The following is a 27,739-nucleotide window of genomic DNA, read 5'->3' on the forward strand; positions in this document are numbered from 1 at the left end:
GCTTCTACCCATTGTGTTAAATGATCTACTATTACCAATAGATATTTTATCCTCTCTACTTTGGGCAATTCAGTGAAATCAACTTGTACTTTCTGAAAAGGCCTATAAGCTGTTTTGTTTTGTTTCTCCCTCCTGTGGCTGCTTGTTGAAACACTTTCTTATTAATCTTCTGACAAGTTAAGCAACGGTTATGTAATTTGCTTTGCTCTTTCAAAAAAAAAAAAAACAACAATGCAACCAAATTGTTTTAGTAAATGATCACTTAACGCCTTTGTACCCCAATGTGTTTGTGCATGCAAACGTCCCAATATTTGCTTCGCGTAAGCTTTTGGCAATATCTCTCGCCTGTCTGGCAGTGTCCATTTTCCTTGTTCTAATTTAGCCCCTATTTTCTCCAGTTTTGTTTGTTTGTTTTGTTTTGTTTTCCATTGCATTTCATAGTCGGTCCAAAAATTCCATAGGGGTTTCTTTTGGATTTTGTTGGAACTGATTCTCCATTCCCAATTTAACCAGATTTTGGTATTTACCGTTCATTATTTCCGGGGTGACTATAGTCTCAGTGTGGGGTCGGTCAGGGGAATGCAATCGTCAACAGTTCCCTGAGCGGTCCCATTGGCAATCTGAACTCTCTCATAAACTCAGGTTGTTTTAAGAGTTAACTGTTTTTCTGTTTCCGTGACAACTCTCTAACCGTCATGGTCCCTCTGCCCCAAAGGGCTCACACCGGTGATTTTGAGATCACAGCCTCCTGTTGAGGCAGAACTATTAACATTCCTACATCCTCTTCCCCTGCTCATTCAACTTCAAACAGCTCTGGTAAATACTACATGCCACACCTTTAACACCGTCCACAACTCATTTAACACTTCCTTTTATCTTTCTCCAGCCTGTACTTTTCTCATGCCAACACCAAAGGCTAAGTCAGGGGCCAACTCTAATTCCACTCCTTTTCCCTCTAAGATGCTGAAACAACATATCAGTATAATACATTTCATCCTGTTTTCCTTCTCTCCTCAAAAACAACATTAATTGCAAGATAGTGTTACAGTCGACTGATCCATAAAGTGGCCATTTAGCTTATGTAGTGGCCACCACTGATTGCAATACTTAGTGAAAGTCCTCTTGCTTTCTGTGCCCCCAGTTCTAACAATATCCTTCCAATGTGCCAATATGCACCCAAGGAAGCTTTCTTTAAAACGTCTTTGTTTTGGATATTACCCATTTCCTTGATTTCCCATTCCCTTTTATTTGTTTATTTATTTATTTATTACTATTCCTTACTAGTTACTGTCCTTTGTTTCAATTTCCATGCAAACCTTTTTACTGTGGGTTTTTACTATCTTTTCCTAATCTTCTTCCCAAATGTCCCAATGCTCTGGGATTAAACTCTTCTTCCCACATACAAACTTTACTATTTCAAATTATTAACGAGCCCCGTTTCAATCATAAATCCACGCAACTTCAGGAAAACAGCTGAAGCAAGCAGCCTTCAGTCTTCTAGACAAACGTTACCACCTTTTCCACAAAAATTTACATTTCAACAGGACCGAATTTCAAGCCGAATGCCGATTTTTCTCATGCACTTTGTTAGTAAGCCCATACAAAACAAGGAATCACTCCTGTGTATCCGTCAATATGGGGGTTTAAAAGGTATTGACGCCTAAATAAACTCGCTCTCCCCCTTCTTACCAAATTCCCAGGGCTCAAGCCCGAACCACCAAAGAAATGACTCTCTCTCCGTTCTACCGCTTTGATAATCAGTCAGCCCCCTCCCCCCAGTACTTGGGAAACTGACCACACACCGCAGCAAATACACCAACACTTCTCAACTGTTAGTTACTTAGATAATGCTCCCGCCTTTTTCTTGTCACACTCAAAGCATTTAAGAGCAAAAATAGGATCACAAGATACACTGCCAGGCCCATATATTAGGCACCACCACTCAAAACTTGGATAAAACAGCACTTCTTTTCGGTCCGTCACGCACTTCGTTCGTCTCCGCCCACTCCCCTCGCGGAGAATACGGAACCATGGATTGGAACTCCGCACTCGCTTCGCAGCGACGCTGCGTCTCACTCACACAGCACAATCGCGCAGTCACACAGAGAGGCCTCTAGCACATCTCATTCATAGCACAAGAATATAATTTAGAATTGTGATAAATTAGTGGGGGGTTTGTTCATTGTCTTTGAGGAATTTGGAGAAACTGCTGAAGAGATAAGGTTGTACAAATTAACGGCCTTGGTAAAGGGGAGGATTAAAGCAAGCAGATAACAGGAGGGAGTATTGGATACACATCCTTGAGTGAAACCAGACATCCTGTCTGCCGCTTCATTACCCCCACCTGAATACGAGCACAACGTGTGAACACCAGCAGAGGAACAACGACCCCCCCTCTCAACAATAAACTGCGCAGCCTCAGCCAGTTCAATAGGTCTCGATAAGCTGGAACTCGACTGCTATAAAATAGCTACCCTGGAAAGGGAAGGTGCGTGCTGTTGCGGAGCGGAGACTCCCCAGCCGCCCAGCGCTGTTTTGCTTGTGTCTGCTTACTTGATTAATAAAATAATTACAATAGACCTGTAAATTGTGTGGTCTAATTTATAACAATTTGGTGCCGTGACTCGGATGAAGGCAATCTGATTGAAAGACCTTCGGAGGGGGCGCCCCGCTGATTTCAGCGGCCTTCGCTAGGACTACTTTCAATCAAACCCTTCACCGACGAACCCAAAATTAGACACAAGCAAATAAAACCGGTAAACCCCAGGCAACCTTTGTGCACGAAGCCCGAACGAAGACCCACGGGGTGGGTAAGTATAGGCCGGTGTTCCGTTCGGTTGGGGTTGGGTATCCCGGAGCACGACATTTGAGACGTCCAAGTGCGGACGAAGCGAGTGCGGACCCCTCGGTAGTGCGGTTCCCACCTCCCGCGAGGGACTGGGCCACGAAAAGGGGGAAGCGTTGTGTGTGTGTGTGTGAAGGTGCTCCGGAAGATGGGACAGAAGAAAAGTAAGCCTTCTGGCCCCATGAGGGAGGGATCCAATGCTGTAGGGATACCCTCTGTTCCTTCTGATAGTCCGTTAGGACAAATGATTAAGAATTGGGATGATTCCCCTTCTAGGCGGGGAAAGAGTAAAGTTAAAAATGATTTATTATTGTATAGAAGTGTGGGGCAACAAGCCCATCAAAGGGGACAGCGTTTTCTGGCCCCCGTTCGGCTCCTTTGAGGATTGGGTATGCCAAGCCCTCAATATTTATGTTAACTCTAAGGAGCCCTTTAGTTTGGAAGAAAGTGAATATGCGCACCTCTGGATAAATTCAGATACGAGGACGCATCTATATCCTCTAAAAGAAAAAGGAGGGCGGGATAAAAAGAGAAAGGACTTAGAAGTCCCGACATCGCCCCCGCCCTATATTCCACTGCCCGCACCAACGGCTCCTGTCCTTAATGGACTCCCCGAATTAGCAAATTCAGGAGAAACGGAATCGGATCATGAAACACAGGGGCCGGTAACCAGAAGCAGGGCAAGAAATCAGAAATCTGCTTTAAGGGAGGGATTATATCCTCTACGAGAAATAGCGATGGGGGGACCCCAGCCAGGAATGGAATATGTGGCCATCCCCATTAACTCCGGGGATGTCCGAGATTTTAAGAAAAGGACAGGAGGACGGTAAGCAAGCTTTAATGGCAACTGGCATAGTGTTTGCAGCTGCTGAGGAATAATTCTAACTGGAATAATAACTGCACATTGTATATTGTATATATAAAAGCCCGGGCATTTTTGTTAAAGTATTCTTTTATTCATATGTTAATATGTAAATATGTAAATATAAGAACTGCCATAGAGGTGTATGTCTAAGGGAACAAAATTTGCCCAGGCATATTATCGGCTCATCAGGTTTAAATGTCCTCAGTGTAATTGTCAACAGGCAGTTAATTTACAGTGGTTTGATTTTATTTGTGTATCTATATATTGTGGATTTTGGAGGGATTGGGATTGACTAGTAAAGAGCTTCTAGGAAAACAGTGGAATATTAACCACTGTAGATTACAATAGGAAATGTTCAAAGCAAAGAAACCTCGAGGAAAAGCCCCCTAGGGTGTATACTAACACATTGGAGGGATATAGTGGGGTGAGAGTGTACAGAAAGTAAAAGAACTCTTATCAAATATTGTAATCAATGGTGGCCACTTTATAAACTAGAGGATGGAGCGGAGTGGCCCCTAAATGGAACTATTAATTATAACACCATATTACAGTTAATGTTGTTTTTTTGTGGAAAGAAGGAAAATGGGATGAAATATGGTATATTGATTGATATGTTGTTTCAGTATCTTGGAGGGAAAAGGTATGGAATTAAGTTGGACTCTGACTGAGCCTTTGGTGTTGGTATTAGAAAAGTACGGGCTTGAGAAAGATAAAGGAAGTGTTAAAAGGGTTGCTGAAGGTGTTAAAGGTGTGGCATGTAGTATTTAACAGAGCTGTTTGAAATTGAATGAGCAGGGAAAGGTGATGTAGGCATTATCTAAGTAACAGTCTAGAAGTTTTGGTATATTTGCATATTTGCTGTGATGTTTGTTCAGTTTCCCAAGCATCGGGGAGGGGGGGAACAGCCTGCTCCACCAGGGGCCTCTCCAGCAGCCGCAGGGGGGCTTCAGCTCCAGCGCCTGGAGCGCCTCCTCCCCCTCCTTCTGCACTGACTTTGGTGTCTGCGGGGGGGTTTCTCGCTCTCCCAACTGCTGTTGAGCAGCAGGGTTTTGTTCGTTTGTTTGTCTGTTTGTTTTCGTGGATGTGCTCTCACAGAGGCACGGACTGTGTTGCTCATGGCTTGGCTCTGGGCAGCAGTGGGCCCCTTTGGGGCCAGATGAAATTGTCCCTTACCTACCACGGGGAGGTTTCTGGGTTTTTCTCCCGGGGGCTGCCACTGCAGTTTCCCACTCCCCCCCCTCCCTCCCCCCCCCCCCCCGAACCTTGCCAGCAAACCCAATACACTGGGGCAGCTAAGTCATTACTGACTTGTAAAGCTTCAGGGATTAAATTAACTAATGAAACCCTAAATGTGATGGGGGTAGAAGGTACTGGGATAACAGTGCCACTTTTGGGGAATACTAAGCTGAGACCAGGGGATAAAATGATCACTGGGCAATTATTGTATGTATCCAAGGCGGAAACTAACTTGTTGGGAAGGGATTTGATGATTAAATTGGGCATTCAACTAGTAAATTGTTAGACTGGAATAACAGTGTTATTAATGGAGTGCTCTCAGGCCCTGAGAGCAAACGTATATTCACCTCTGACTGGAAAGACTCTGAAATGGGGGTGGAAGCAACAATATAGGTGGACAATTTTACCTCAGGGGTTTACAGGGCCACCTATCTATTTGGGTAAATTCTAAAAAAGGTTTTGGAGCAATTACAACCTCCCAAGGAGGTATTAATGTTACAAATATGTGGATCATTTTAAGGAAAATCGATACTCCCCAATGGGAGAGAAATGCTGAATAAAGTGATAATGAGGCAAATATTAACTGTTTTACATCAGAAGAGTCATTGGGAGGTGCAAGCAATGTGTGATGTTGTTCTAAGAAAGCATGTCTGTGTAGAAATATATACTTTAGGGAAGCACACATGCAGAGGATGTACTATATGTCAAAAGGTAAATAAAAAAGGTCTTCTGTAACCTATCTAGAGGGGGACAGGAGCCAGGGCTTTGACCTTTCCAAAGTATACAGGTAGACTTTACTGAGTTACTTGTTTGTCCTAATTGACCATGTGACTGAATGAGTGTAAAGTTTTACTGCAAGGATTAAAGCAGGCCTTAGAGATTGAGTGGGATTTTCACAGCCCCTGGCACCCCTCCTCTTCTGGAAAGGTAGAGCGAATGAATGGTGAAATTAAGAAACAACTAACAAAACTTATGCTGGAAATTAAGGCTTCTTGGGTAAAATGCTTACCCCTTGCACTGTTAAACATATGGATGCAGCCCAGAACTGATGTAGGAATTTCTCCTTTTGAAATGCTATATGGTATGCCCTATGACTTGGAATTGCCACTTGATCACCCTCAATTCTAATTAAGACTTTGAAAGAGACTCTTTTTAACACCACGATGGGGAAGGCCCCTATGTTGTTTTGCTTACTACAGAAACATCCGTTTGGACTGCGGAGAAAGGATGGACACATGCCAGCCGTGTTAAAGGACCCATCTGTGATGAGAAGTGGGAGATCGCTCCAGGGAACAAAGACCTGAAGCTCACATTGCGACGAACCCGATAGGTACCGTGGGTTAAGGTAAAGGCTCTCCCCTGAAGAACACTACTGCTGCCGAGAAGAACTAAAACCCTCGTAGTTGGCTGCAACCCAACTGACGAGTGAGGCAGAGGAGTGAATAAGTGGGGAAAGAAAATGAGCCTCAGCCATTCCTATTGGTATTTGGGGGTTCTCGCAGTGATTTCATCCTGCATAGCGACTCAACACCACCCTCACCAACCTTTTAAATGGACTTTAAGTCGATTCGAAGATCAACAGGTTATTGCAACCCAGATAACATCAGGGGGGCCAAGTTTTACTTCTACACTGTGTCAGCTGGTCCCGAGGCCTCGATGCTGGGAATATATGGGATTTTATATGTGCCCAAGTTCGAATCCTGGAAAGGGGTACTGCAACTCCCCTAATCAATATTACTGCAGCTATTGGGGCTGTGAGACTATAGCCCCTAGTTGGATACCGGGATACGGTAGAGATAAATACCTAAGGGTCCAATGGGGTCCATATGGGTGCATTCCACCGCAAGGGTGGGGAGGACGTGGAAACTGTAAATATCTCTTTTTAAATGTTACCCAACCCACGGATAGAGGGTGGAACATGGGAAGAGTGTGGGGAATAAGGTATACGGAACCTGGAACTGACAGGGGAGGACTCATATTAATAAAGAAGGAAAAACCCGAGATATCCAAGGTAGTAGGGCCTAATAAAGAGTTATTAGGGGAAGGTTTGGTTGCCCAGACTGTAAAGATACCTGGGACTGCACAACCTACTACAGTGTTTTCTAATAAGATGACAAAGTTATCCTTTCCCACACTGCTTCCTAGCATTGTAAAAAGGAAAGGGGTTGTACCCGAGAGTAGTATGTGGAAAGTTATAAATGCTAGTTTCCAGGTACTAAATCAAACTAATCCTGAGATAACTGAAGGATGCTGGCTATGTGTAAGTGTTAAGCCCCCATATTATGAAGCTATAGGAGATATGGGGAGGCCTGAATATTCAAATGAGTCAAATCCTTCCAAGTGCAGTTGGGGTCAGGAAATCGGGATAACTCTGACTCAAGTTACGGGAAAAGGTAGATGTATCGGCACAGTTCCAAGAGATAAAAATGATCTATGCCATGCCACTGAAAAAATGGACCAAACACACAAATGGTTAATTCCTGCAAATAATACTAGGTGGGTATGTTCATTGTTGGGAGTCACTCCTTGCCTATCTTTAAAATTGTTTAGCATATCTCATGATTTTTGTGTACAGGTGGTCATTATACCAAGGATTCTATACCACACTGAAGAGTATATGTATACCTATCACACAGTGGCTGAATACCATCTGGTAAAGAGGGAGCCTATTACAGCTGTCACCTTAGCCACTTTAATGGCCCTTGGGGCTGCAGGTGCAGGAACTGGAATTGCTTCCCTGATAAAACAAAGCCAGGAATTTACTTCTCTACGCATTGCCGTAGATGAGGATCTGGCCCGTATAGAGCAATCAATAACAGCTCTGGAAAAATCGGTTAGGTCATTATCCGAAGTGGTACTCCAAAACCGTAGAGGGTTGGATTTGATTTTCTTACAACAAGGAGGACTGTGTGCAGCCCTACGTGAAGAATGTTGTGTATATGCAGATCATACTGGGGTGGTAAGAGATACAATGACTAAATTGAGGGAAGGATTAGAAAAACGCAAAAAGGAAAATGAAGCTCGTCAGAATTGGTATGAATCCTGGTTTAATTACTCACCTTGGCTTACTACCCTGCTATCAACCATAGCGGGGCCCTTGTTGTTACTTATATTAACACTGACTTTTGGGCCATGTATATTCAATCGAGTAATCGCGATTGTGAAAAGCCGATTAGAGGCAGCTCATCTTATGCTCGTGCGTGCTGAGTATGAATTTCTTGAGCAGGAGAAGGAAGACACAGAAACTTTAATGCTCAGCAAGCAAATATTGCAAAAATTCAATGAACAAAATATGTTAGAAAAAGAAAAAGGAGGGATTGTGATAAATTAGTGGGGGGTTTGTTCATTGTCTTTGAGGAATTTGGAGAAACTGCTGAAGAGATAAGGTTGTACAAATTAACGGCCTTGGTAAAGGGGAGGATTAAAGCAAGCAGATAACAGGAGGGAGTATTGGATACACATCCTTGAGTGAAACCAGACATCCTGTCTGCCGCTTCATTACCCCCACCTGAATACGAGCACAACGTGTGAACACCAGCAGAGGAACAACGACCCCCCCTCTCAACAATAAACTGCGCAGCCTCAGCCAGTTCAATAGGTCTCGATAAGCTGGAACTCGACTGCTATAAAATAGCTACCCTGGAAAGGGAAGGTGCGTGCTGTTGCGGAGCGGAGACTCCCCAGCCGCCCAGCGCTGTTTTGCTTGTGTCTGCTTACTTGATTAATAAAATAATTACAATAGACCTGTAAATTGTGTGGTCTAATTTATAACAGAATGATAACCAACCAAACAAGTATTGTCTCTGACTGTGTTCTTCATGGTGTGACTCCACTTGGTTTCAAACCCTTTCACTTACACAAGTGCTTTCAACACAAAATACCTGGACGTTTCAGAATAACACATACAATGATTAACACTCCAGTTAGCATCCCTCCAGCAGCTGAAAACATACCGTTTGTCTGCAGCTTCAGGAGATCTTTGTCTGCTCCTGCGGTGAGTGGCTGAGAGTGGAGTCCCCTCTGAGCAAAACACTCAGGATGCACCTAGGGGTGTCCGCTCTGCAGCTGATCCCACAGCCGAGCAGAGTGTCTCCTGCCTGGCTCACCAAAATGACTCACAGAAAGCTGACTCCACAATCAGTAAGATTGTAAAGTAGGTATGTTTACTCAGTTCTGGGCGGCACGGGGGGGGGGGTGTAGTCCCACCAAAGTCGTGCACGCCTAACGTGGCAGCTTGCTCTGGTTATATCTAGTAAAGAGTTACATATACATGAAGTTTCCCAACACTCCTATACATATGCATAACCTGTCCCTTTGTGGACAGTCCTCCTTATCTCAGACCCCTTGATTAAAGTCCGAACCATGAGGTTGTTTTGATCTGGTTCTTGGGGTCCGAGAGGCTCCTGTTATCTGGAGGTATAAGTGCAGCACAGGCACAGTACATCACAAATGTAGCACATATTCATTCTTAATCAACTGCTCTCTAATTTCTAATTCCAATGTTTCAGCTACAGCATACTTGCTCTCTTCCGGATCCACGGGTATTCTACTATTAACATTAATGTTCAAAGCCTGACAGACCCCGTCCTCCGTGGACCCAAATATCGGCCAAAATACATGGGGTCTTAAGGGTTCTTTTGGTCATTCTATCATATAATACTGGACCATTTTTAAATTTACTCTTTCATTTTCTGGGGCCCCTATTGTTCCAATTTCTAATCATTAGTCCTAATGGACTTTCTGGTAATTTGCTCCCTTTCTTCTGGTCCTTGGTCTTCAGTTCTGTCTGACCCATCTAGGAATTTTACTATGGCAATTCCCACAGCCCTTGGTTACCTTAGTAAGAGTGTCTTGCAGGGGGTTTAGGACCTATCACCCACCCACGAATCCTATAGGAATCGCTTCGGTCCTTCACCGGCCAAATCCCTCATGGAAGACTGGAGCCGCGGTTAGAAGACCTCCACACTCGCTTCGGAACTAAGTTCCGTCTCAGTCACACTCTTACACAGGCAACCGAATCCCACCCAACCGAACGGTATACGCCTTAAATGCTTACGACTCCGTCGTCTTCGTTCGGATCTTCGCGCGCAGAATTACGGGCAAAATACAGTGCTGCAGCCGGCAAGGGAGCTCATAACAAAATCAAATTATTTGCTTACCTTTATTCAGGTTCAAGATGCCATTAGTCCTGACCTGACTCGAACAAGAGCCACCAAATGGTGGGGAGCCTCTCCTAAATCAAATCAGAATTCAGGAACCAAAGCCATCCCGGACGAGCCCCAAGTTGTTATAAATGGCTCAGTATTCAAAACAGGACTATAATCAAAGTTTACAATTTATTAAAGGAATAGAGGTAAGCAAACAGCTCTGGGTGCGCCGGGAGTCTCTGCTCCACCAGAACGCACACCAGTTACATCAAGCAGATGATTTTTATGCTCCTAGGCTGATACATATTCATTACTACTTCTAAAAAAAACAGGGTTATTATAATTAGTTTCCGGAATCCAAACCCTCCTACTGGAACATGCGTATCAGTCTCCGGTGGTCCCTCTGGGGGTCTCTCGTAGTCTTCCTCCCTCTTGTCCTTCTCCTTTGTCCAACTTGGCTGTATGTCAGAGACTTGTGCAGCATCCCCTGCAAGCTTTGTCTTTTAGTTGTTCTTCAGCTCTCCCCGTCTCCTTAATCTCCTGGCCAGATAGCAGAGACTTGCATAGTGTCCCATGCAATAGTCATAATAGTTAGCAGTTATTCTGAACCCCCCCCAGATATCAGAGACTTCAAGGAAAAGCCTACAAATACATTTCCCTTCAAGCTTTCTATTGACATGAAATGCTAAAACATTCCTTTGCAAGATAAAAGAATTATATACATTAACCACTCTGTTTTTCTTAGACTTGTGGTTATACAAGGGTATGTAAGACAGAAGGTCACATTCAGCATACCACGCGGCCCTAGCATTGTTCCATACTGACACGAATCAGATGAACATATCTCACAATCCCCCATCTCCTTTTTCATGGCATTGATTCGTGTTTTCCTTTCTAATCAAGCCAGTATTTGGCGAATTGATACCAATTGATACCAATTTTGGATCTTTGTTTTTTTAATGGGTTTTCTCTTTCCCTGGTGCTGGGTCAACAGGTACCGCAGATATTTGCATTCCTTGTATAACCGAGTGTATTAGTCTGGTAATACAAGGCATTAAACATGGAATTATTAACAATCCTCCACATATCCCCAGTACAACCACCCTTATTTTAGCAAACCGATCACCACCCATAAACCCCCTTCCATAATCCTCTTAGAGCAATTCCATTCTAAATTTGAACTGGGACATGTGCAATTTTCTTCATTTCCTTTACAAGTTCATTTACAGCTTTTCCTTCTGTTGTGGTTTAACCCAGTGGGTAGCTAAACAACACACAGCTGCTCGCTCACCTCCCCCCCTCCTTCTCTAGGATGGGAGAGAGAAATGGGAAAGTGAAGCCTGTGAGTTGAGATAAAGACAAGAAAATAATAATAATAATAATAATAATAATAATAATAATAATGACAATAATGATGATAATAGTACTACTAGTAATAATGTGTACGAAACAAGTGATGCACAATGCAATTGCTCACCACCTGCTGTCCGATGCCCAGCCTAACCCCGAGCAGTCCGGCCCTCCTCCCAGCTCTTGCACCCCCAGCCTGCCCGCTGGCAGGACAGAGTGAGAAGCTGAAACGTCCTTGGCTTGGTGTAAGCACTGCTCTGCAACAATTAAAACATCAGCATATTATTAGCACTCTTCTCATCCTAAACCAGAACATAGCATTCTACCAGCTACTAGGAAGAAACACCTTCATCACCACTCTATAAAACAGCAATTACTAAGGTTAAATTTTCCACAGACTTCTCCTTCTTGTGCTAGTAAATAATCCAAAGCTAAGCGATTTTGATACAATTCAGTTCTCATCTTGGTATTTTGCTTTGCAATTAATCCAAGTGCATCTCCAGTTTTATTTATAACTATTTCTATTACAGCTTGTAACCTAATTCTTCTATTAAGTATATATATTGGGGTCCTATAGCCCCAGGATCTGTCTTCTGCCCACATAGCTGGATCATAACAGGCAAACGCCTTCAATCAAGGGGTTGGGCCCGCTTTCAGGGTGGATTCAGGCTTGTGTTACCGTTCAGCCTGTCAGGGTGATTCAGCTCCTGAAAAACAAATCACAATTTTATATAGGTTTAAAAAAAAAAGAGGTTCTTATATTATTTTCTCGGGACAACCTGACCTTAGTGTGGGAGAAGTCCGGTCGAGGCCCTCTCACTCGGCAGTCAATACCCATAGGGGTTGCCTCCCTCGGTAGACCATACACACCGCAGTGGAGGGTCCTGCCCCGGTCTTGCCTTCTCCCTTTCCTCCCTTCAGGCTTGTCCCCCTTATTTGGCATCCTTAATTCATTCAGCCTCCTTGCCAGAATATTAGTTCTTCCTTAGCTTTAATTTCAGCTCCCCAGGAGCGGACTCAACCCTCCAAGTTTCGGTAGTTACTGGTCCTTTTATTCTGGATGCGTGGGTCCAACCCCTTTCTGCGGTTCTCACAGCTGTTTCAGTAATAAGTAAAACAAGGTACAGTCCCTCACATCGGGGGTTCAGTGATTCTTCCCTCCCTCACATCAGGGGTTCAGTGATTCTTCCCTCCAGGTTTATTTATTAAGACCTTGTCTCCTGGTTGTATCTTATGAATAGCAAATCCTAAAGGTGGTGTTTGAGCCATCATTCCAATTTCTCTTAGCTCTTGTAATCTCCTTCCAATAGTAATTATATATTTCTGGATGCTACGACCCTCAACTACATTGTTCCCTAGAGGCATCCCTTGAGAATAAGGCATATCATATAACATTTCATATGGTGATAATCCAGTCTCACTGTGTGGTTTAGTTCTTATGTTTAAAAGTGCCAATGGTAAGCATTTCGTTCAGGGCATTTGTGTCTCGATCATTAATTTAGCCAATTGTTGTTTTATTGTTTGATTCATTCTTTCTACTTTCCCTGAGCTTTGTGGGTGTCACGGAGTATGGTATTCCCACTGAATACCTAATGATTGACATAATAATTTTATTATTTTAGAAGTAAAGTGTGTGCCCTGGTCAGAATCAATGTACTGGATTATCCCATATCTAGGTATCAGGTGTTCTAATAGAATTTTTACCACCATTTGTGCTGTAGCTTGTGCTACGGGATAAGCTTCTACCCATTGTGTTAAATGATCTACTATTACCAATAGATATTTTATCCTCTCTACTTTGGGCAATTCAGTGAAATCAACTTGTACTTTCTCAAAAGACCTATAAGCTGGTTTTTGTTTGTTTGTTTGTTTGTTTGTTTTTTCCCTCCTGTGGCTGCTTGTTGAAACACTTTCTTATTTATCTTCTGATAAGTTATGCAATGTTGTGTAATTTGTTCTGTTATTTCAAAAAAATACAATGCAACTAAATTGTTTTTGTAAAAAAAAAGATCACTTAACGCCTTTGTACCCCAATGTGTTTGTGCATGCAAACGTCCCAATATTTGCTTCGCGTAAGCTTTTGGCAATATCTCTCGCCTGTCTGGCAGTGTCCATTTTCCTTGTTCTAATTTAGCCCCTATTTTCTCCAGTTTTGTTTGTTTGTTTTGTTTTGTTTTCCATTGCATTTCATAGTCGGTCCAAAAATTCCATAGGGGTTTCTTTTGGATTTTGTTGGAACTGATTCTCCATTCCCAATTTAACCAGATTTTGGTATTTACCGTTCATTATTTCCGGGGTGACTATAGTCTCAGTGTGGGGTCGGTCAGGGGAATGCAATCGTCAACAGTTCCCTGAGCGGTCCCATTGGCAATCTGAGCTCACTCATAAACTCAGGTTGTTTTAGGGGTTGTAGGAATAGAAATGTTGTTTTTGGAGTTACATTGTTTAGAAGGAAGGAATGTGGTACTGAGATATGCTTACAGTGATAAGAAAGCTTAAGCAGGTGACCTTGTAAAATGCAGACAACCAGACTCCTTAGGACAATTAGGTGAAAATCATTGTGTTAAGTCAAGTCAGATAAGTGAAGAAACATTACCACTTCAAACAGTAAAAATGGCAAAAGGAAATTGAAATTTGACAGGCCGGCTACTGAAGGCCATGCATTGTTTGTGAAGCATCAGATAGATTGTGAACCTGGATTACCCACTCAGTGGGGAAACAGGGGAGGGTCCTGTCATCAAAAAGTATATAAACGGTGTTTTGGAACTAGTAGATGCGCTCTCCTGCTTGTGGGGCGCCTGCCATTGCAATCGCGAATAAATTACTACTTCACCGAGATCCTTGCCTGAGCCTAAGTTATTGGCTACAGAGTGTTTCTCACAATATGGGGGCTCGTCTGGGATCCAGTCACCTACTGGTGAGCCCCACTGCCGCAGAAGCAGGACGGCATGCCCCGCTGATATCAGCGGTCCTTTGCATCGATGGTGGCGGTTCTGTGGAAAGCTGACAGAGGGCCTGAGACTGGTTAAAGAGGCAGGATCCGTGAAGTAGTGGGGAAAGGAAGAAGGTAGGTGTAATAAATGAGGTCTCAAGTCAATCTGAATTTTGTAATATTTATAAAACAAATATTTCTAAAAAGTATAAAAGGTATAAAAGGTATAAAATTTATAAAAGGCAAGTAAACAGCGCTGGGTTTGCGGGGAGTCTACGCTCCACCAACACGCACACACGAACATCAAACATTCTATATATACAGAACATTGCTTTTCATACTAAACCCAAGTACGCCTATACATATGTAAAATCAGAAAAGGTAACAAACAATCCTTTAAGTTCCATGACTTAACAGTCTCCATTTTCCATTCCTTTTCTTGATTACTAACAAGTCTCCATTTTCCATTGCTTCTGAACAATATGTCTCGCTTTAAGTTGTCAAGCAACTCGGTCTTCAGGCCTTATGTATCCTGTCCTTCCCGGATCAAAGCATATCCATCTCCTTTTCAAGGCATAACAACAAGACCATGCTGGTCTGGGTATCCCAAGGATATTCAACATCTTGGAGAACTATCGTAACTAGCCCAGAAGATAAGAGGGTGATTGTGAGATATGTTCATCTGATTCGTGTCAGTATGGAACAAAGCTAGGGCCGCATGGTATGCTGAATGTGACCTTCTGTCTTACATACCCTTGTATAACCACAAGTCTAAGAAAAACAGAGTGGTTAATGTATATAATTCTTGTATCTTGCAAAGGAATGTTTTAGCATTTCATGTCAATAGAAAGCTTGAAGGGAAATGTATTTGTAGGCTTTTCCTTGAAGTCTCTGATATCTGGGGGGGGGTTCAGAATAACTGCTAACTATTATGACTATTGCATGGGACACTATGCAAGTCTCTGCTATCTGGCCAGGAGATTAAGGAGACGGGGAGAGCTGAAGAACAACTAAAAGACAAAGCTTGCAGGGGATGCTGCACAAGTCTCTGACATACAGCCAAGTTTGACAAAGGAGAAGGACAAGAGGGAGGAAGACTATGAGCCTTCAGCACGAGAGACCCTCAGAGGGACCACCGGAGACTGATACGCATGTTCCAGTAGGAGGGTTTGGATTCCGGAAACTAATTATAATAACCCTGTTTTTTTTAGAAGTAGTAATGAATATGTATCAGCCTAGGAGCATAAAAATCAGCTGCTTGATGTAACTGGTGTGCGTTCTGGTGGAGCAGAGACTCCCGGCGCACCCAGCGCTGTTTGCTTACCTCTATTTGTTTAATACATTGTAAACTTTGATTGTAACCCTATTTGGGACTTAGCCATTTGTTATATCCTCTCACTGGGCACAACTGAAAAGAGACCGGCTCCATCCTCTCGACATCCTCCCCTCAGATATTTATATACATTAATGAGGTCTCCCCTCGGTCTTCTCTTTTCTTGGCTAAACAGGCCCAGCTCTCTCAGTCTGTCCTTGTATTACAGGTGCTCCAGTCCTCTAATCATCTTAGTAGCCCTCCTCTGAACTCATTCCAGTAGTTCTATGTCCCTGTTGTACTGGGGACAGAACTGGACACAATACTCCAGGTGTGGCCTCACCGAGGCTGAGTAGAGGGGGAGGCTCACCTCCCTTGACCTGCTGGCAACACTCTTCCAAATGCACCCCAGGATACCGTTGGCCTTCTTGGCCACAAGGGCACATTGCTGACTCATGCAAGCTATCCCACCATGTCTCTGTGACTGCAAAGAGATCATAGCCTTGGGACCGCACGCAGATTTCCATTTCTTCCCGATTGTTTCCCATACTACATGTATTAGTATACCATTTCAGGGAGCTGAAATGCTTCTCTCTCATGCTGCGTGTGTATGTATAGAATCACTTGAGATGTCTTTCATTCAACTCATCCCCTCATGGGGCAGACTGAAGGGGCTCCCCAGCATGCAGTTCCTCAAAAACTGGCGTGCAGTCCCATAGCTTAACACTGGTGGTCATGGTTTTGTCCCTTTCCCCCTTCAAATCTAGTTTCAAGCCCTGTCAATCAGCCCTGCTAACTCCCAGGCAAAAATCCTTTTCCCCCTCAGAGAAAGGTGCTCCCCATCAGAAGTCAATAGGCTCAGTGTCATGTAGACCTTCCCATGATCAAGAAACCCAAAATTGTGTCGGTGGCACCAGCCCCGGAGCAACGTATTGATCATCTGGGTTTGCCTGTTTCTCTCAGTATTGACCCCACAACTAGAAGGATGGAGGAAAACACTACCTGTGCACCTGATCCTTCAACCAGTCGCCCCAAAGCCCTGAAGTTCCTTTTGATCGCTCTTGGGCTTCTCTTTGCCACCTCATCACTGCCTCCCACAATCCCCCTCTCCGCTGCAGAACATGTCTGCCCTGGAGCCGATCGCCTCAGCAAATTCACCCTTATGTTGCCAGTGCAGATCCACCTGAGCCACTTCAATCTAAGCAGCCTGATCCACCTGCTGGTTGTTTCGATGTTCTTCAGTATCTTGAATCTTGGGTACGATTCTTGGGCATCTACATGGCATACTTTTACAACCAGCTTCTCTACCCGGGCAGCAATATCTTGCTACAATGCAGCAGCCTAGATGGGTTTGCCTCTGTGCTGCTAGTTCCTCTGCTTCCATTGCTCTTTAACTAGGACCTCTCTAGGATCCATGCTCTGTAGGATCCATTGTTCTGGATCCTAGACCAGGAGCTGGCAGGGCTCCTTGAGGGGGCTCTAAACTAGGTAAGAAGGGGGACGGGGATGAAGTAGGGCTCATTAGAGGTGTGCCAGGGGGAACAATGTCAGGGCTGGGGGAGAAGTCCAGAAGCCCAACTGAAGTGCATCTACACTAATGCATGCAGCATGGGTAACAAACAGGAGGAGCTGGAAGCCATTGTGCGGCAGGCAGGCTATGACTTGGTTGCCATCATGGAAACGTGGTGGGACCACTCCCACGACTCGAGTGCTGCAATGACTCTTCATAGGGTCTTCATAGGCTCTTCAGAAGGGACAGGCAGCACAGAAGGGGTGGTGGTGTGGCTCTCTATATTAGAGAGTGTTTTGATGTTGTGGAACTAGAAACTGGGAATGATAAGGTTGAGTCCTTATGGGTTAGGATCAGCGGGAAGGCCAACGGGGCAGGCATCCTGGTGGGGGGTCTGTTATAGACCTCCAAATCAGGATGAGGAGACAGATGAGGAATTCTACAGGCTGCTGGCAGAAGTCGCGCAATCGCCAGCACTTGTTCTCGTGGGGGACTTCAACTTCCCTGACATATCCTGGAAATGCAATACAGCTCAGAGGAAGCAGTCTAGGAAGTTTCTGGAGAGCGTGGAAGATAGCTTCCTGATGCAGCTGGTTAGTGAGCCTACGAGGGGAGGTGCCCCGCTAGACCTTCTGTTCACAAACAGAGAAGGACTGGTGGGAGATGTGGTGGTCGGGAGCTGCCTTGGGCAGAGTGCCCACGAAAAGCTACAGTTCTCTATTCTTGGCGAAGTCAGGAGGATGATCGGTAAAACTGCTGTCTTGGACTTCCAGAGGGCAGACTTTGAGCTGTTCAGGACGCTGGTTGGCAGAGTGCCTTGGGAGGCAGTCATGAAGTGCAGAGGAGCCCCAGAAGGCTGGGCACTCTTCAAGAAGGAAATCTTAAAGGCTAAGGAGCAGACCATCCCCACATGCCCAAAGACAAGCCGTCGCGGAAGAAGACCGGCCTGGCTGAACAGAGAGCTGTGGCTAGAGAAACAGAGCTCCTCACTCACACTAGTCCTCCCAGTAGCTTTGTCTGGGACACACACTGGTCCCATCCCAATGACTGGAACCAAGACCCTCACTCATTCCAGTAGCTGGCACTGAAATACCACTTGCTCCAGTTGCTGACACCACAGACGCGGGGTGCATACACCCCCTGTCCGACTTCAGTATCTGGTACCAAGTCCACTCATACCACTCCCTGCAGTGGTTGGCACCTAGTCCTTACAGCACTCACACATGCACAGGATGAAAACTGAGATTGCAGAAGGAGAGATATAAGAAAGGATTTAATGAGAAGAAAGGACAGACTGCAGTGATCAGGTGCAGGTCTCAGTCAGATAAGCATGCTGGCAGGCCTTGTTTTTTACATGACTGGCCCCTTTTATATCCCATTCTGCATGTTCCCCTCTTTGTTCTTCCCTCATCCCCTTCCCCTAAATATACCTTCCTAAGTTTTGCATAGTCCCACAGACACCATACGCACCCCCCCCACACCTCTGAATGTCACAAATCATCATGTTCCACTTCTTTTCACCTTCCTAGCAGTTATGGAGTCCAAGTCAGCCCTCTCCAAAGTTGTGCCTGGAGTTTCTTGATAGCACATTGTGGTGAGTTGACCCCAACCAGCAGCCAAACACCTGCATAACCACTTGCTCATTTCCCTCTCCCATAACACAGGGAGAAAACAGAAGGAAAATGAAAAGATTCATGGATCAAGGTAAGGTCATTTTAATAAGAAAAGCAAAAGCTGTGCATATAAACAAAGCAAAAAGAGGAATCAATTCACTCCTTCCCATTGGCAGGCAGATTTCCAGCCACTTCCTGGAAAGCAGGGCCTCAACATATAAAATGTTTGCTTGAGAAGATAAACACCGTAACCATGAACATCCCCCCTCCTCTGGGAAGCGGATTGGAGCAGTTATGGAGGTAACCTGAGTGTAATAAGAAAAGTTCTGACATAAAATGACTGCTAAACACAGACAAAATAAAAAGTCTGCCAGCCTGAAAACTCAGCCTGAGATCCAGGCCTGAGAACTTGGCCCTCAGCCTAGTAACTTAGCCTGGAAACCAAGGACATCCTTGAAGTGTGTCTAAATACCTCATATGGGAGCTATGAAGATACCTCTCCATTGATAAGAACAAAACCAGAAAAAGAGGAACAACTTATCGCCTGAGAAAATGGAAATCAATGTGAGAAATAAAACTCTTGTTCAAGGGAAATTAATGGAAAACAAAAAACATCTATTAGCTGTCTCAGGAAGAAGACTGAAATTAACAGCACCTGTTGGTTACCTAAGCGGTGGTGGGTGGTGTCCTACGCCCTCTTACATCTCAATGACATAAAAAGGGCTCACTTTTTACCCAAGATGGATTTTCTGTCTTTGAGGAACTTTCTGTGTTGTACAATTGTTTTTTTATCCTTCCCCCCTCCCTTAAACAGGATGAAGCTTCACCGGAACATTGGGTTAACTCCATGACGTGATGACATTGACTCCTAAACTCCGTAACACTCCACACCTGGTGAAGTGGATAAACTCTGAAGTGGGGCTCTGTCCATTACTTTATTCCCCTTCTGAGCCCATTCCTGTCAGTGGTTAGTCATTTTGGGGATAGTTTTATTTTTAACCCTTTTGGTGGTCACTCTCTTTGGAGACTTCTTTTTGACACCCCCCCACCCCCTTCCTTTTTCCCCTTCTGGGATCTGTTTGATTCATTCAGTACTGGTAATTCCATGAATATGTATGTATATAATCTGTCATAAATATACTATTGATAAGTATAGCCTATCATAAGTCTATTTCATAGATTCATAGAATCATAGAATGGCTTGGGTTGGAAGGGACCTTAAAGATCATCTAGTTCCAACCCCCCTGCCATGGGCAGAGACGCCAACCACTAGATCGAGTTGCCCAAGGCCTCATCTAACCTGGTCTTGAACACCTCCAGGGATGGGGCATCCACAACCTCTCTGGGCAACCTGTTCCAGTGCCTCACCACTCTCATAGTAAAGAATTTCCTCCTAACCTCTAATCTAAATCTCCCCTCTTTTAGTTCAAAATCATTCCCCCTTGTCCTATCACTATCTGCCTATGTAAAAAGTCACTCTCCATCTTTTTTTATAAGCCCCCTAGAAGTACTGAAAGGCTGAAATGAAGTTTCCTCAGAGCCTAAGACAGTTTAGAATCTATGATTCTGTAACTTCACAGCTGCACGGAGAAGGAAGATTTTAGTGCAGTCTTTCAAATATATGATAATTGTTCTGTGCCAGTGTTTAACAGAAAGAGAAAATATACATGATAATTATTATTTCTTCACTGAATATACTCCCAGACTGATTAATGGTGATGGTCTTTACATTATCATGTTCTAAAGCACTGGGAGATCTAGGGGTTTAACTAGCACTTTTTTTTTTTTTTTTTTTTTTTTTTTTTTTTTTTTTTTCACATGGCCAGTATTTTCCAAAAGTTTTCTGGTTCCAAATAAATTTAAATGAGATTTTCTGGATATTGACTTTCAGGTCTCTTCATCTCTTTCTGATTACTTGCCAATTTTAACACAATTAATGTTTAGTGGTTTTAAGGGTTTGGGGTGTTTTGTTTTGTTTTGTTTTGTTTTTGTGTGTGTTTTTTTCCAGGACCTTGTGAATCAGGTGTTAACAGATACCTTTTCAGGATGGCCAGAGGCTTTACCCACTAGGACTGCCAAAGCCTGAGAGGTAACTAAGTCTCTTGTAGAGAAAACTTTGAAACCACAGTGGGAAGGACTATACCAGGTGCTCCTTACAACCTTCACAGCAATTAAGATCAAGGAACAGAGTGCCTGGATTCACCATTCTCAAGTGAAGAAAGCTCCAGAACCCCCTGGAAAGTAACGCCAGGTGACGGTGAACTGAAACTAAAGCTCAGTCGAGTAAAATGAGGACATTATGGTCAGGAGTATTTAGTAATATAGTTAGTAGGAATTTAGTTAACAGAATTGTTTTATTTCTATGGCTTATAAGTTGTAATTGTGATTCAAGAAGGTGCCTCTATGATAATAGAGAATGGTGAGTGGCCTTGGTCCGAAGCCATAACAACAGAGGATAGAGCATTAATGGAAAGTTAGCAGTTGTGGTTATTTGGCAAACAAATGGTGACCATTTATATACATTATAAGAATGGCAAAAATTAGGGGAAGAATGGACACACCAAAGAACCGTAGGGGACGAAATTAAAATAGGGTGCTGAATGATTAATGGAACGACCCACGAGAAAGTAACAGGGATTTTAGTAAAACCGATTTCCAAAAGTGGCCAACAAGAAGGTTGTATCCACGCAGGTAAATAAGATTGCTGGTATAATTTTATATTAACACAGACCGTAGTAATTAGCTGGTTTTGGCTGTACTTCCTACAACAGTGGGACAAAACTAAAACAGCCCCTACAATCATCCTTATTGGCATTGGGAACTAGCCAATGGCAAGTTTCAAAGGTGTTACCGAGATGGGAAAAGGCTGAAGACCAAGACCACAAACTAATAATAGATGCACTTAGTATGGTTCAAGATAATGTATCTTTAGCTCTTAGTTGTATGCAAGCACAGTTATGGATGCAGGCAACGGCTGCCTTGATCATTAGGGAAGGAAGTGAAGGCATTTTTCCGGCTGAAGTCCTAAAGACTGTTTGGGACAATGGCAATGATTTTGAGAAGTTCCAATCTTGGTGGACTCTGGTAAATTTTACCTATGATCCCATTGTTAACATGGCTACTGCCTTTGTGCTTACTATACTTAATGCCACAGTTTATGTTATCCACCCCATCATTGCACTAGGATTAAACCATGAGGAGACAGTGCTCTATCCTTCGGAGCATAGAACATGGGCACGGATGGAGAATGGGAAATGGCAATCTGTAAATCTAGAATAATGTGTTACCTGGGAACAACAGGGGTTTATTTGTGAAAGCAACACAATTGATGCTCAGGATGTATGTCTTGACACGGAGCAAGGTGTTTGCCACTTTGAAATTCATCCAAATACTAGTCAAAAGACTGTGCTTGTATATGTTGGTCAAGGCTGTGTGTGTTTAAGAACTGCTTGTGCTTTTGTAGAAGTAGATAAGGAGAACATAACTCCCTAGCAAAAATCATTCTAACTTTTGTATTTGTAACTATGTTAGAATCGTCGGGTGTGATTTTCTCTATTTGGCACCAGTGGTATCCCACCAGTTGATCAAGTCTAACATCACAATGTATCACAAGTTATTACCTAAGAGTTTTGCAAAGAGTAAAACAAGATACAAATCACAACTGGTGGGATACACTCTTTGGATGGTCACCAACTGCAGCTGGGATTTTGAACACATTGTGTCACCCAATTATTGTTTTATTGATATTAGTTGGTATAAGTTTAATATTGTCTTGTATAATACTTGTTTGGAATTGGAAATTGTTACAACAAATGTCTATATTAGCTTCCTTGACAAAAGTGCATGGCAAGGCATTGAGGGGTACACATCATAGAGACTGGGAAGAATTTTTGTATTAAGTAAAAGAATTTACCAGATTTTCCAGAAAAGGGGGGACTGAATCATTGGGATTATAAATTAGAGAGTGATTGATTAAGAATGAATAGGTGCTATATTTGCGATGTACTGTGCCTGTGCTGCGCTTAGGCCTCCAGATAACAGGAGCCCCTCGGACCCCAAGAACCAGATCAAAACAACCTTATGGCCCAGATTGTGACCAAGGCCTCAGAGAACACGTGCAGAGATAAGGTGAAAAGTTCAACCTTGATGAAGACATCTTACTTCATCCTCACGACCCTCAGCGCCCACCACCACAAGGCACTGCGCAAGCGCAGACGAGGAATTTATGGAAATGACTTCTTGTAGCTAATTTTAATACTAAGCGGGGACACGTTATGCATATGTATAGGCGTATTGGGAAACTTCATGCATATGTAACTTTTTACTGCATATAACCAAAGCAAGTTGCCACGTTAGGTGCGCATGACTTTGGTGAGACTACCCCCTGTGCTGCCCAGCGCTGAATAAACATACCTACTTCACCTACTTTACAATCTTACTGATTGTGGAGTCAGCTTTCCGCGAGTCACTTGCACTCGGCCATGTTGAATTTCATGAGGTTTGCATGGGGCCACCTCTTGAGCCTGTCAAGGTCCCTCTGGATGGCATCCCTTCCCTCCAGTGTCAACCTCACCACTCATCTTGTTGTCCATAAACTTGCTGAGGGTGCACTCAGTCACACTCTCTATGTCATTAATAAAGATATTAAACATTACAGGTCCCACTGGTCCACATCAAAAAGATGTTAGGTGGTGCTAGTCCTAATATACACCCCTGAGGAACATCATTTTCTATCTGGACACTGAGCAACTCTTTGAATGTGTGGTCTTTGAAGTAGTGACAGGCAAAAACATCTCAGTTGATAACACCACGCCACAAATCTTAATTACTTTACTAGTTCTTCGGAAACTATAGTAACAAACTTAAGAATTCCTACTATTTAAGTTAGAATGTTATACAACTGAGTCTAAAGGTAGATTTTCTAAAAGGATTCCAAAGGAATTCTGATAATAAGATATTTTTTTGTTGTTGTTAAATGTGTCTAGAATTATGTTTAGTTACCTACATCTAGGCAGGATTCTTTATTAGCTTTTGCAACTAAGGCACTTTAGTCACACTGCAATGTATAGAAACCAATGAAGTGTAAGGGAAATTAGTGTCAAATAGGCATAAGGCATTAAATCTATATAGAGAAAGGATTAGAATTTGCTCTATCTCATTAATCATTTGCGAGTTTTGATAAAAACATATGGTACTATATATATTAGAAGAGCAACTACAGTGCAACCACAGAAGCAGTTAGTGAACTTTTAATAATCAGATGAAACAGTACTGTCTCTCTGAGGCAGTGTTGTTGTTTAGCCTGGCAGGCAGCTAAGCACCTTTTCCATTCACATTCGTCCTCCTCCCAGTGGGATGGGGGAGAGAATTGTGAAGGAAAAAAAATAAAAGCTTGTGGGTTGATATAAAGACAGTTTAATAGGACAGAAAATGGAGAGAAATAATAACAATACTGATGATGACGATGATAATAGAACGTACAAAGCAAATGGTGCACAATACAATTGTTCACCACTGATGCACAGCCTGTCCCTAAGCAGCGGCCCCCCCAAACCCAGCCAGCCACCCCATATTAATTGTTCAGCATGAACAATATGGTCTGGAATATCCCTTTGGCCTGTCTGGGTCAGCTGTCCTGGTTCTGTCCCCTCCCAGCTTCTTGTGCACCCCCAGCATGCTCACTAGCAGGGCAGTATGAGAAGCTGAAAAGTCCTTGCCTCTGTAAGCACTGCTCTGCAACAACTAAAACATCAGTGTGTTATCAGCTTTATTTTCCTCCTAAATCCTAACCACAGCACCATACGAGTAAGTAGGAGGAAAATTAACTCTATCCCAGCCAAAACCAGGACAATATCCACCCCTTATTCTAGACCATTTATGTCATGCTTGGGTCCCACACTTTCCAACACATCCCAATTAAAAAATAAATAAATAAATAAAACCTTTTCCTATCCATATATAAAAATATATATAAATATATGCACACATACAGTTATCATTTTCTTAGTCTATAGGCCATCCCTCTAAAATGTCCGTTGAGTTTGTTTAGTCCATCACTTTGGGCTCCATCCGTCATAACACTCTTTCAGGGCAGAAGAGATTGTGTGTGGTGTTGGACTGTTGCATGTTGAAGTCAGTTCTGATTCCATCACCACTTCACCTTTCTGGTTCTATCAAAATTCATTCATCATTATCTGGGTGACTCTTACTGTAATACCATTAATATGGCATACAGGAGCCGTAGTACTAATGACATAAAGCATTACATAGCAATTAACATCATACAATTCATATCTTTGGCTATTCTCACCCCAAATCCCTTTGAGGTACACATCAGATGCCCCATCCTTACAAATTACCAACCAATTGCACCCTGGACCTTGAGAAACAGTAATCCCACAGATGGTTTTGCCTTTGCCTGAGGCAGAAGTAGCGCAGACTGTATTTCCTAGCATGTTTTTTATTGTGCAGGGGCTTCATACCCTTCTGCAGTACATAGGTGTTTTCATTGAGCAGGGCCAGCTTGTTTGGCAGATCCGCTAATGTCGACTAACCACGTGGCTTTTCCTAAATGTGTATCCCAATGCTTGCATGTCCCAGTACTCATGGTTTTCTGTGTAGTCTTTAACAGTCCATTGTATCATTTGATTTTGCTGGAGGTTGGTGCGTGATTATAGGGGATGAGATATACCCACTCAATACCGTACTCTTTGGGCAAGGTGTCTATGAGACTGTTTCAGAAATGAGTCCTGTTGTCTGAATTCTTCCCCGGAGGACCATGTTACCAAAAGACTTGCCTTTCAAGGCCCAGGATACTCTTCTGGGCAGTGTCATGAGGCACAGGATGTTTCCAGCCATCTGGTAGTTGCTGCCACCATTGTAAGTACATAGTGTTTGCCATTTCAGTTTTGAGGGAGTGTGATATAACTGCCAGACCTCCCCGTATATCAGCCATCATCCTCCATACCAGAGGTTTAACCACTTGGCTTACTTGATTGCAGCACATCTTTTGCAGTCATGCAGTCACCTGTGCAAAAGTGCTCATGGTCAAGTCCACCCATTGATCACCACCCCTTGAGGAATTCCATGAGGAATTCTATAGGCAGCTGGCAGAAGTCGCGCAATCGCCAGCACTTGTTCTCGTGGGGGACTTCAACTTCCCTGACATATCCTGGAAATGCAATACAGCTCAGAGGAAGCAGTCTAGGAAGTTTCTGGAGAGCGTGGAAGATAGCTTCCTGATGCAGCTGGTTAGTGAGCCTACGAGGGGAGGTGCCCCGCTAGACCTTCTGTTCACAAACAGAGAAGGACTGGTGGGAGATGTGGTGGTCGGGAGCTGCCTTGGGCAGAGTGCCCACGAAAAGCTACAGTTCTCTATTCTTGGCGAAGTCAGGAGGATGATCGGTAAAACTGCTGTCTTGGACTTCCAGAGGGCAGACTTTGAGCTGTTCAGGACGCTGGTTGGCAGAGTGCCTTGGGAGGCAGTCATGAAGTGCAGAGGAGCCCCAGAAGGCTGGGCACTCTTCAAGAAGGAAATCTTAAAGGCTAAGGAGCAGACCATCCCCACATGCCCAAAGACAAGCCGTCGCGGAAGAAGACCGGCCTGGCTGAACAGAGAGCTGTGGCTAGAGCTTAGGAAGAAAGAGAGGGTTTATGACCTTTGGAAAAGAGGGCGGGTCACTCGGGAGGACTATAAGGATGTTGTGAGGCTGTGCAGGGAGAAAATTAGAAAGGCCAAAGCAATTGTGAATAAAATAGCTTCACAGAAGATCCTGTCTGAAGAAAATTATTTGAGATTTTTCTCACACTGTTCACTTGTCTATCCCACACTTACTCAGCTTTGCTAGCAGGCTGTCATGGGAGACAGTATCAAAAGCCTTGCAAAAGTCAAGGTAGATGACATCCACTGCTCTCCCCTCATCTACCAAGCTGGTGATGCCATCATAGAAGGCTACAGGGCTGGTTGAGCATGATTTCCCCTTGGTGAATCCATGCTGACTACTCCTCATAACCTTCTCTTCCAATTGCTTGGAGATGGCATCCAGAACAAGCTGTTCCAACACCTTTCCAGGGAGAGAGGTGAGACTGACTGGCCTGTAGTTTCCCGGATCCTCCTTCTTGCCCTTCTTGAAGACCAGAGTGACATTGGCTATCCTCCAATCTTCAGGCACCTCTCCTGTTGTCCAGGACCTTTCAAAGATGACAAGTTGACACTTGATCAATTCCCCATACTATTATTTATAGTAATTTTATAGTAACGTTTGATTTTCTTTCTGTGTTTAGCAGAAAAGGTTAGAAGAGACTGTGAACTGAGTAGTTCAAGTGCTGAAGAAGAAGACTTGTTTTGAGGAAACAAGAAAGAGAAAGGAAAGAGGGGAAATCAATTTTAATGAAGAAGGAGAGAAAAAAATGGGACTATGGGGTGAAAAAAGATTGAGATTAGAAGGATTATGGATGAATGCAACAGACAGGTGAGTAGCAAAAATAATGTATTTGAGCATCATATATTTCTAGGGTGCCTTATTCTCAGAAGTGATTAAAAAGCTGATAACTATATATATATATAGAGAGAGAGAGAGACATACACAGTGTTTGGAAGACTATCAAATAAAAGGTACTTCTTACTGATCTGCAGGCAGGGTCCCACAGTCACTGAACCCCAAATCCTGTCGCCAACACCAGTTCCACAGCCAGTTATTGGCTAGTACTATTAGAGCCCTCCTCCATGTATGCTCCCCCTTCACCAGTAGAGTTGACTACTCACCATGTCCTTGACTACTGCTCCCAGAGTTTTGTAGTCATTTTGGTACTGTCCAGGTATTCCCTGGCAGTATCATTTGTGCCCATATGGAATAACAGAAGAGTGTAGTAGTCAAAGGGTCAGACGAACTTCGACAGCCCCTCCACAACATGCTGGATCCAGGCCCCC

General features: G+C 43.6%; 2 long non-coding RNA genes across 2 annotated transcripts in view; both read right to left on the reverse strand.

Annotated features, from left to right (window-relative positions):
* The window catches only part of LOC311426453, a 385,986-nt gene that overhangs the window by 185,205 nt on the left and 173,042 nt on the right, over positions 1-27,739 (reverse strand). The window lies entirely within an intron of this gene.
* LOC311426377 overlaps positions 7,060-27,739 on the reverse strand; it is a 150,893-nt gene continuing 130,213 nt past the window's right edge. The window contains exon 2 of the long non-coding RNA XR_014686685.1: positions 7,060-8,690. This is a non-coding gene — a long non-coding RNA (uncharacterized lncRNA). The remainder of the gene's footprint in view (positions 8,691-27,739) is intronic.

Source organism: Aythya ferina, assembly GCF_964211825.1.
Source record: "Aythya ferina genome assembly, chromosome: W".
Taxonomy (NCBI): domain Eukaryota; kingdom Metazoa; phylum Chordata; class Aves; order Anseriformes; family Anatidae; genus Aythya; species Aythya ferina.